Source organism: Phalangium opilio, unplaced genomic scaffold (genome assembly GCF_054372755.1).
Source record: "Phalangium opilio isolate 3A_F unplaced genomic scaffold, DU_Popi_V2 ptg000013l_1, whole genome shotgun sequence".
Classification (NCBI taxonomy): Eukaryota; Metazoa; Arthropoda; class Arachnida; order Opiliones; family Phalangiidae; genus Phalangium; species Phalangium opilio.
In genome coordinates this window covers 4,904,085-4,913,567 of record NW_028324148.1, presented here as the reverse complement: position 1 = coordinate 4,913,567, position 9,483 = coordinate 4,904,085, and the positions used below count along the sequence as shown (strand labels likewise).

Below are 9,483 nucleotides of genomic sequence, written 5' to 3'. Positions count from 1 at the left end.
AAGGTCCGCGCGGCCGTGTCTATTTTGGCCTGAGGGAATTTTACGCTCAAAAAACAGGCGATAATAGCTGGCCGTTTGTTAACTTACTATTTTGGCCTGATAATTCCTTTAAATGCAATAGCAAGTATATACTGATGTTATATTTTTTTGAATGGTCTTAAGGCGGTGTTTATCACGATCCCATAATTTACGTGTATTTATTTCTCCAGAAAGCGAAAATAATTTTAAAAGCAAAAGGAAGTATATAGTATCACTATCTTTATATATTTAATTTAGTGCATTACAATTTTAACATAAGTAAATTTTTGAAAGTAAGGATTACGGCCCAGGTAATTTTTTAGGTCAGGAAAACGAGGGGCGAATCACTTGAATTTTCTGTACTCCAATTAAGGTTTAGGTATGCGTTATTGTGGGGCTACTCACTCAAGTTTTCCGTTTGTGTCGCACTTTTACAATTATAAAAGAAGGTAAATTATTGATGTACAGATTACGGGAAATCATTTAGCACAGTTAAAGAAAGCGCATCGAAATGAATTGAACTTAGGATTACTATTAATCATTATATCACACATGTTCTCCCCCATTTCACCCAAAAACAGTTTCCCCAACTCATTTGTCCCAAAACAGAAACATTGGCTATTAATTTCCCTTACAATATCCTCTCGATCCGTGCCTTCCACTGCTTTAATAAACTCGGCGCGTATTTATGACTTTTTTCTTTAAAGTACTATTCTTCAGGCTGTATGAGTTTACAATTCTCTTACCAGGATAGAAAAATAATTCGAGAAAGGTTTCACTTCGGAAGTAGATAATTCTAAACAGTTATTTTTTGGAAAAGGCATATTATAATTCGAGATAGGTTATTTTATTTCGGAAGTAGATAATTGTAAACAGTAATTTCTTGGAAAAGGCATAATATAATTTGAGAAAGGTTATTTTACTTCGGAAGTAGATAATTGTAAACATTATATTTTTGGAAAAGGCGTAACATTGTTAAACCGTTTCCAAAATACTACTAACCTAACCTAACCTGACCTAATACTATTTAGTTGAAATAATCAACTTTAATCTAACCAAATTATCCATATCTACCTAGTTCTTTTTGAAATCATATAACCCAGCTGGGCCAGCTTACACCATAATAAACAACTATAGTTTTTCGCATATCGGTTTTTCCGCTCTTTAGAGAACTGCTGTAGCGGTACGCCGCGTTTACGAGAACCGCTGCATCGGTAATTGATGTAATAGGTAAACTGCCATTTTGGGAACCGATATTTAGAGAACTGTTGTTATGAGGACCGCTAATATGAAATCCGCTCATAAGGGAACTGCTCATGTGAAGGCTTCCCACCCAACCCAACCTAACCCAACCCAACAATGCTAATTTTTTCTAGGTCTTTTTTATTTCTATAGGCTCAAATTAGATCTCAACTTCAGGGCTTGGGCGAAATATTCCTTTTGGGTATTATGGGGAAAATGGGAACATACCATCACACTAAAAGGTAGCGCGTAGAGGGGCTATTCATTGAAATTTTCTACTATTTGTTACGATTTGGCTAAAATTGGGTCATCTTGTTTGTTTCGCGCTCTTTACATAACCTTCTTCTCTCCCGTTCCTTCTCGTCCCATAAAACTTCGAGGTCAGACTCCTTTTGGTAAACCGATTTCCCCTTTCCTCATCACATCGGCAGTACACAGTGACCCCATAGGGGGCTTAACTAGAAATCACCCTCTCTCTCTCCAACTCTGTGTTTTTATTATTTTCGCAAAATATCGTTTATATAATTATATGTCTATTGTCTGATAATACTGAACTTTAATATATTAAACTTCTCTATATGAATAATATGAGAAAAATAGTTGTTAATTTAATATTATCGACGCTGTGCAACTAAATTTTTCTCTTGAAATTTTATAAGGGGCCCCCAAATCTTCCTTAGCCTATCTGTAAGAACATCCTGGCGGCGCCACTGGAGCTGGCTTAACGTTTAGTTTGGTCCACGCATCTCTATCAATATAACTTTGAAGAAGAGCTGGCACTAATCTTGGAATGTCTTGTTCCCTCCTCACCTCTTCCCGTTTTTTCAAAGATATAATTTGGTCCCATCCAAATTTTACACCTTGATTGGTAAATTTACGGGTTCCTCCTTCTTTTGAAGAAAAGAGCGCGTTGATCAAACTTTTCATCTGAAATTATAATATTAATGACCTATACAAATAATTGACTTTGTAAATACAAATTTCTCACCTGGTGTGAAGGACAAATTATCCAATGAATATATTCATTTAGAACAAAAGGATTTCTGAAGGAGGGTTTAATTCCAACATTGATACCGTTTGATGAGATTTTGACACCGAATGCTCCCTGATAGTTCTGCGTTAGCTTTATGAGAGTCAAATTGGACGATGCTCCATCACACATCAAAGCTGATACTTTAAATTCATGCAGTTGAAAGGCCCTTAAAACTTCAAACAGACAAGCCGCAATGAAATGAGAGTCTGTGTTGTTCTCTGACGCAAAGTAAGGCCCAACAATATCGTAATCCGAAGTTAAATCTCTCCAAAGGAATTGCAACATATAGTTTGCTTTTGGTAGGTAATCGGTGGATTTAAGATCATCGTAAATATCGTCCAAACTAGAAAGTTGTTCGTGGGCCATAGCAAGCCCAACCAACTTGTGGGTTTTGCAGTTCCAAATGACTTTAGCTGTAACTTTGACTTCATCGAAATTAAGTAGTCCATCACGTTTGGGTTCCAATTTCCCTAATTTTGATGAAATCCTCGTAACAACTTAAGTGCTCTTTCAAGTAATCAAAATTGATACCAGGTCCATCCAGATGTTTTGACATTTTTCTTTGCACGCTTCTCCAACTAGGTAATTGAATAATTCCAAAACTTTGTATAGCCTCGTAGGCTACATGGCTCCTACAAGCTATGGCAAGGGCTAGAAAGTATTTTGACAATTATTACCTAGTGTCACTCATGTTGTTTGCCATGAACATTGCTTTAGGTGAAAGCTCCCATCGGGAAGTTATAAAATTATTCAGAGCATAAGATAAATTTGTCAAATTTAACTTTTCTACTATCCACACGTGCGTCTCTCGCAGAGCCCCGCCCCACTGGCTTCTCGCCTCAACGCGACGTGAATTACGAAATAATTTTTATAACTTCCTAGCCCTAGCCCCACTGCAGGTCAAATATGCCTCAATGACCAACAACAGTCTACGTGGCTATTTACCTATGCGGTATGTTATGGTGCTCCACTTGTTTCCTTTTAATCCCTTTCCTTAGTAAATAGTATAAAAAACAATTAAAGAAATGTAATTTTGTAGTGCTGTAAGATTAAGGATGGCTTACTATTCCTCAGTTGATCTTCTTGAAATTGCTGTTTATCTTGCTCTATATGTCTAGCACAATCTTTCTCCCAAATGTCTTTTAATGTTCCACTTCTTTCTGGATTTTGATTGAGTTGTTCATTCAACTCGATTGAAAAATCTTTGTTTATTATGTTCGTCACATTTGATAATTCCTTGCTTTGACTTGAGGATAGAGTAAGTTCATATTCATTGCATTTAGCTTTCAGTTTTTTATTGGATTCAAAAAGCCTGTGCCTTCGGACTCTTTGGTGAGATTGACGCTTGCTTTTACTCCTCGGAGATAAGAATTTAAAGGGACACTTCAATGAGGGTGAAGCATAAACACGATTTCCTAGAGTCTTGATGTGTTTTGAAAGGTTTCGACATGGATTACAATGATTTTTTGAATCCTTATATTTATCCGGAGTATATTTAGAAGGTTTAAACCAAACTGAACAAAGCTGTGACGATATTCTTGGTGCAGGAGAATCATATTTCACAATGTGCTTTGGAGTAAACTTTATCTCGGATATCTTTTGTCGAGCTTCATTCGTAACACCAGGACAGAGTACGTAACCTTCACCAAAAACTCCCTTAAGAAATGCAAATGCTTTTTCGTCCAAAAATAAATCCTCATCAAAGATACGTTCTCTTGAACATACACCTCGAAAGGCTACAATCATTGAGGCTTCTCCCTTCTCGTCAATTAGGAACTTTATGGGCTTATCACCACGGTTAAGAACGAAAATATCCGATCTTGTTATTTCCAAGTAATGCTGCAGCGAAATATTATTTTAAATCTTTAGTAAAGTTCTCTACATACGATATTAATTATGTCTTACATCATTAGAATTAAGAGCTACTATCTCATTGTAGGTAACAAACTGGCTTATTTTTCCAGCGTTTTTCAAACCTTTTAGCCAGTCAATTACTTTAGTCACTTTTGATGCTTGTTGTATCGGTATGGAAGTATCCTATTTAGATTAAAGATGAGATATTAAGCAATCAAATCAGAAGTATTATCAACTTATAAGCACACGGCTTAAAAAACCACAAGCGAACAAGGTTAAGAGTTGAGAAGCTAGCCAAGGCCTACCAAAACATCAAGTTTTCTCTCTTACGAAAAAATAGATTGGTCACCAATCGGTCATTAGATGGAAACCTATTGGTCTATGGGAAAGGTATTATGTATCAAATGGTTAAAAGTTTCCATTATCGAACCGCCTGGGAACGTATTGGTGCAAATTGAATTCAAACTAGTACCTATAAATTCCCAATTAATCTGGCTATGGGAGTTATATTGGTGGCTTAGACCAATTAAAGGCCATTTAACACTATTAAAATTCCAATAAGAAGGTCTAATGGAATCGTGTGGGAGAATTCATGCCCATAAATTCCCAATTGCGACAAATTTAACACCGTTTTAATCTTGCTATGGGACTTAGATTGGTGCCTTGAACCAATAAAAGGCCAATTAACACCGTTAAAATTCCAGTAGGACGCTATAATGGAGTCGTATGGGAGAATTCATGCCCATAAATTCCCAATTGCGACAAATTTAACACCGTTTTAATCTTGCTATGGGACTTAGATTGGTGCCTTGAACCAATAAAAGGCCAATTAACACCGTTAAAATTCCAGTAGGACGCTATAATGGAGTCGTATGGGAGAATTTCGGCCTATACATTTCAAATTGACACAAATTTAATCCCATTTAGTCTGCCTATGGGAGCTAGATTGGTGTCTTGGACCACTTAAAGGCCAATTAACACCGTTAAAATTCCAGTAGGAAGCTATAATGGAGTCGTATGGGAGAATTTCGGCCTATACATTTCAAATTGACACAAATTTAATCCCATTTAGTCTGTCTATGGGAGCTAGATTGGTGTCTTGGACCACTTAAAGGCCAATTAACACCGTTAAAATTCCAGTAGGAAGCTATAATGGAGTCGTATGGGAGAATATAAACCTATAAATTTCCAATTGCCACAACCCTTTTAATCTGGCTATGGGAGTTAGATTGGTGCCTTTGACCAATTAAATGCCAATAACACCGTTAAAATTCCAGTAGGAAGCTATAATGGAGTCGTCTGGGTGAAGGCTATAAATTCCCAATTACCACAAATGTAATGAAATCCTTTTAAATCTCACTATGGGAAGTAGACAAAAAAAAAAGACCATTTTACACCATTACAGTTCCACTTGGTATGTTTTTTGTTACCAATTGATGAGATTGCAATTAATTTGGCTGTTGAGTATTTGGAGGTGCGTTTCTCCAACGAATTTCTGTAACTGTTGTACAATCTGTAAATTTTAGATCACCATGAACGAACAACATTATAACGTTTTACATTTTTATTAATTCACGTTATCGAGAGAAATTGATATATAGTTAATAAATGAACTACATAATTCCTAAGAATTCGACATTATTTGGTAAATCACATATATAAAAGATCTTATTTACGACAATCACAAGACACTTTTCTTTAATACGCGACATGTTATAAGCGAAAAGTTTTTGGTCTTAGTTCCAATTTTTATATGAGGGATATGAGATTCTACTGTTTCATAGTACCGTATCATTGCCAGGAATTTAGATTCATTTGAACCATTAATAACGTCATCTTTCTCGTTAAGATTAATAAAGTATTGGATTTCTCCATAGTGATTCTTACCATCATATTCGAATAACACAAAGGAGTTATTTCGCTTTAATGATCTCTTGTAAATCATTCCATGCAAGGTGAGCCCTCTAACCGTACATCTTTCATGTATCTGATAAACCCCATTTTCAATAGGACCTAAATTCAACAGTTTATCTTTTAAACATCGAATTTCATCAAGAGTTAGTTGCCTTATTTGAGGTTTCCCTAAAGTTCTAAGATGACAGTTTTTTTTTTCAAGGTGTCTGTTCTAAAATGCAATCTTTCTAAATACTTTTTTGTGCCAAAAGAAAGCTGTGGAGAATACATTAAGCAAACTGTTTCAAAGCTAACTTTTCTCATATACTTGGCACAAATCTGAATTGGAACACCTTGAGTTCCATTAACAATGGAGATTACTTTTCCATTTGCATTCTCAAAAACAAACGCGGAATGAGCCCAGAGCGGCCCAAAATTAAAAACACTTTTTGGTAAGTGTTGAAGGAAAGGCAAAACATGTGAAACACATATATATCCGTAAAAAAGCAACCAGTTTCTCCATTCATTCGCTTTCCACTGATGCCTTTCTTTAAGAGTTCTAGGGCTCCTAGCGATTTCATTTGGAGGCTTAATATTAACAAGTCAGTGTCAACTATAGAAAAATCTTAAGCAGACCCAATGTAGTAGTCTGCACCGCTTGTTGAAAACCATAATTCCGTAAGCGTTTTTGTAACTCCAAGAAGTACTACATGCATATAATCAGGCACAAATCCGTTTATAACACTGAAATTAGGTAAGTTTATCAAGGGACTTGGCCCTTTTATTCCACGCACAGGCTGTTCATTTTCAAGTGCCTCTTCCATATCCAATAAGGTCTGTTGCTCATCACGCTCTGCATATGAATTTTCGTTTTCTGTGTATCTGATACAAGTCTTTTTTCGTGGAATAGCATTTAGTTTCACTCTGTGGCCTGGGTGCTCACACCAACTGCATCCATAATAACCATTGAACTGGGTAAAATTTTGCATATACGGTCTGGCCACTGAATCAGGGCAGCTACAGATAGCAATTATTTTGCTGTTGATTAAATCAGGAGCAGATGACAAAGGAGTCTCGGACGCTAGCTTCCACAATATAGAGGGCAATAGGACCCGCGTACGTCACAGCTGTAGCGGTATCGTTTGCCATAGAGGCGCTATCAGACATTATAGCAGACGATGCTTTTGGTGGATTATATCTGGCACCAAAGTCTGCTGGGAATTTATTTTTGTAATAACGGACTAACGGGTGGCTACTTACCCGATCGCGACATAAATATACACAATATAATTACATTATTCAAACAGCTGTAATCGTTGGTATTAAGATAAAAGATAAGACTACATTTTGTGACCTTAAGGGTAGGAATTAATTGACGGCTACAAGAGGTTGGAAACGAAATCACTGTCTCTTACTTTTTGGGTTTTAAAAAATACGTGAGTGATTTCTTTTCCCAACCTCTTGTAGCTATCATTTAATTCAAGAAGAAATTTAGAAAAATTTGGCACTGAAACACATTTTAGTTTTTTAATAGTGTACATACGTTACCCGCTGGGCTTTTCATTATCAATTTTAGTCTAAAAAAAGATTAAAAAGTCGTTGAAATCCATTTTTTAACTCTAATACTCGTTAAGCCTAGGCTAATTATAAGCAGACGATACGTATTTTTAAAGAGAGGCTCCAGACGCGATTTCCCAGATCTCCTTTCGAGACTCTGCAGCAACGCTTTTGGTGGGAAAATAATGCTCAAATTTCCTACGAGAGGTGGCACTGGCGTAATGATTTTGGTTAATAACCGTGACGTTCGCCGATCCCATTGCCCTCTACATTATGGAAGCTAGCGTCCGAGACTCCTTTGTCATCTGTTCCTGATTAAATCTTGTTCCCTTTTCCAACTAATACCGACATCATGCAGATGTTGCATTTCAGTCACGAATGGTTGTAAAAATACATCCATTTTTGGGGAAGCAATACCGCACCATAAACCAATTAGAATAACTCTATTCAAACGTTCTTTAGGAGGTAGTTCATTTAATGTAATAAAAAGTGGCCAGACTGAATACTTGCTGGAGTGAAATAGTGCAGCTCCATCAGTGCTAAATGTAATAGATAAATTATTGGGGTTATTTAGAGGCATTCCTGGCTCTGATAACTCTATATATATTTGTCCGTCATAGATATCTTCAAATTCAGTTTCTTGACTCTTATTCCGGTCAAATTTGTAACTTAGCATTGAAGCAATGTTGGATACTTCAAGCAAAACACGTAGCTGCTTTTCCAAAGAAAGTGTGTAAAAACTAATTGGTACATTGTTCTTTCCATAACCTTTTGAACAACCTAAGCATATTAAGTTCTCATTTAATTTATTCTGCGCAGTCTTTACAAATACTATGCTTTACACTAGTATTTTGATGAAATACCTTTTTGTAATGGTACTTTGAAGTAGGAAGTGAATCGCTTCCAAGTATTGTGTTTATCATATTGAGTAGGTCATCCAAGGCAATCTCCGTAAGCCCATGCCGTAAAGAAAAAGTTTGTAGAAGCAAAACAGCTTCTCCTTTAGTAATACCATGATTTCCAAAACGAACTTTTTCTTTCAGCAACTCATTGAGGTTTGTTTGGTTTTCCAATTGTTCATTACCTTCAGCAACTCCCACGATTATTTCTGATCCAGCACCATGTTCTAAATCCTCATTACTCTCATTTTCCATATAGTCTTCTAAATCCATACTGAATTCATTTTCAGCGTCTGCTAATACGTCATTGATAGATTGGTTTTGAAATTGTAATTCATCATTTTCAATGTGCTCAGGGTGGTCGTCAGAATCCTCACTAATATTAAAAAATAACCCAAAAATATTATATTATATTTGCAACCTTGGATGAAAAGCTATCATTCATTCAAGTTGTGACGGTACACTTGATTGATTATTGACTTAAATAATTTTGAAAACAAAGGCTTAACATACTTCGTCAGTTTCATCTTCGTGAAAAGAATTATCACTGTTAGTGTTAGGCTCAATAATCGGTTGGCATTCCTTTGCGGCTTTACCCTTATTGAATTTTGTAGTTCTCGGAATAATAGTTTCCGAATCATCTGGTTCAAGGTATAATTTATATTTTCTTTTACTGGATGAGGTAGTCATGATATTAACAACGATGTTGGCAATTTCGGACAGCGGAGATGAGACATAGGGAGCTTTCGGTTGGGGGAGAAGCTATGATTCATGAGATAATTTTGACAGCCATACTGGTGAGTTGAATGCAGAAAGAAAGCTAATATCCACCAATATGCCTGCCAGAACCTTGGCAAGACTTAGGAGGGTGTGACGTACTACTCAGCCAACTGAAAGCTCTCTATTGCGGTTGATGCGATCATGTCGTTTGCTAATAGAATTTTACATGGAGTAGTTTTATAGGAGTGGGAACAAATGTTTACTTAA

At 36.3% G+C, this 9,483-nt stretch overlaps 1 pseudogene across 1 annotated transcript; it reads right to left on the bottom strand.

Annotated features, from left to right (window-relative positions):
• Window positions 1–5,750: 5,750 nt before the first annotated feature.
• On the bottom strand, window positions 5,751–9,227 carry LOC149707899 (uncharacterized; annotated as a pseudogene). Its single transcript, XR_016380408.1, has 3 exons — window positions 9,010–9,227; window positions 7,902–8,877; window positions 5,751–7,104 (listed from the first exon to the last, which is right to left on the bottom strand). The product of XR_016380408.1 is annotated as an uncharacterized LOC149707899 (transcript).
• Between the last annotated feature and the right edge of the window lie 256 nt (window positions 9,228–9,483).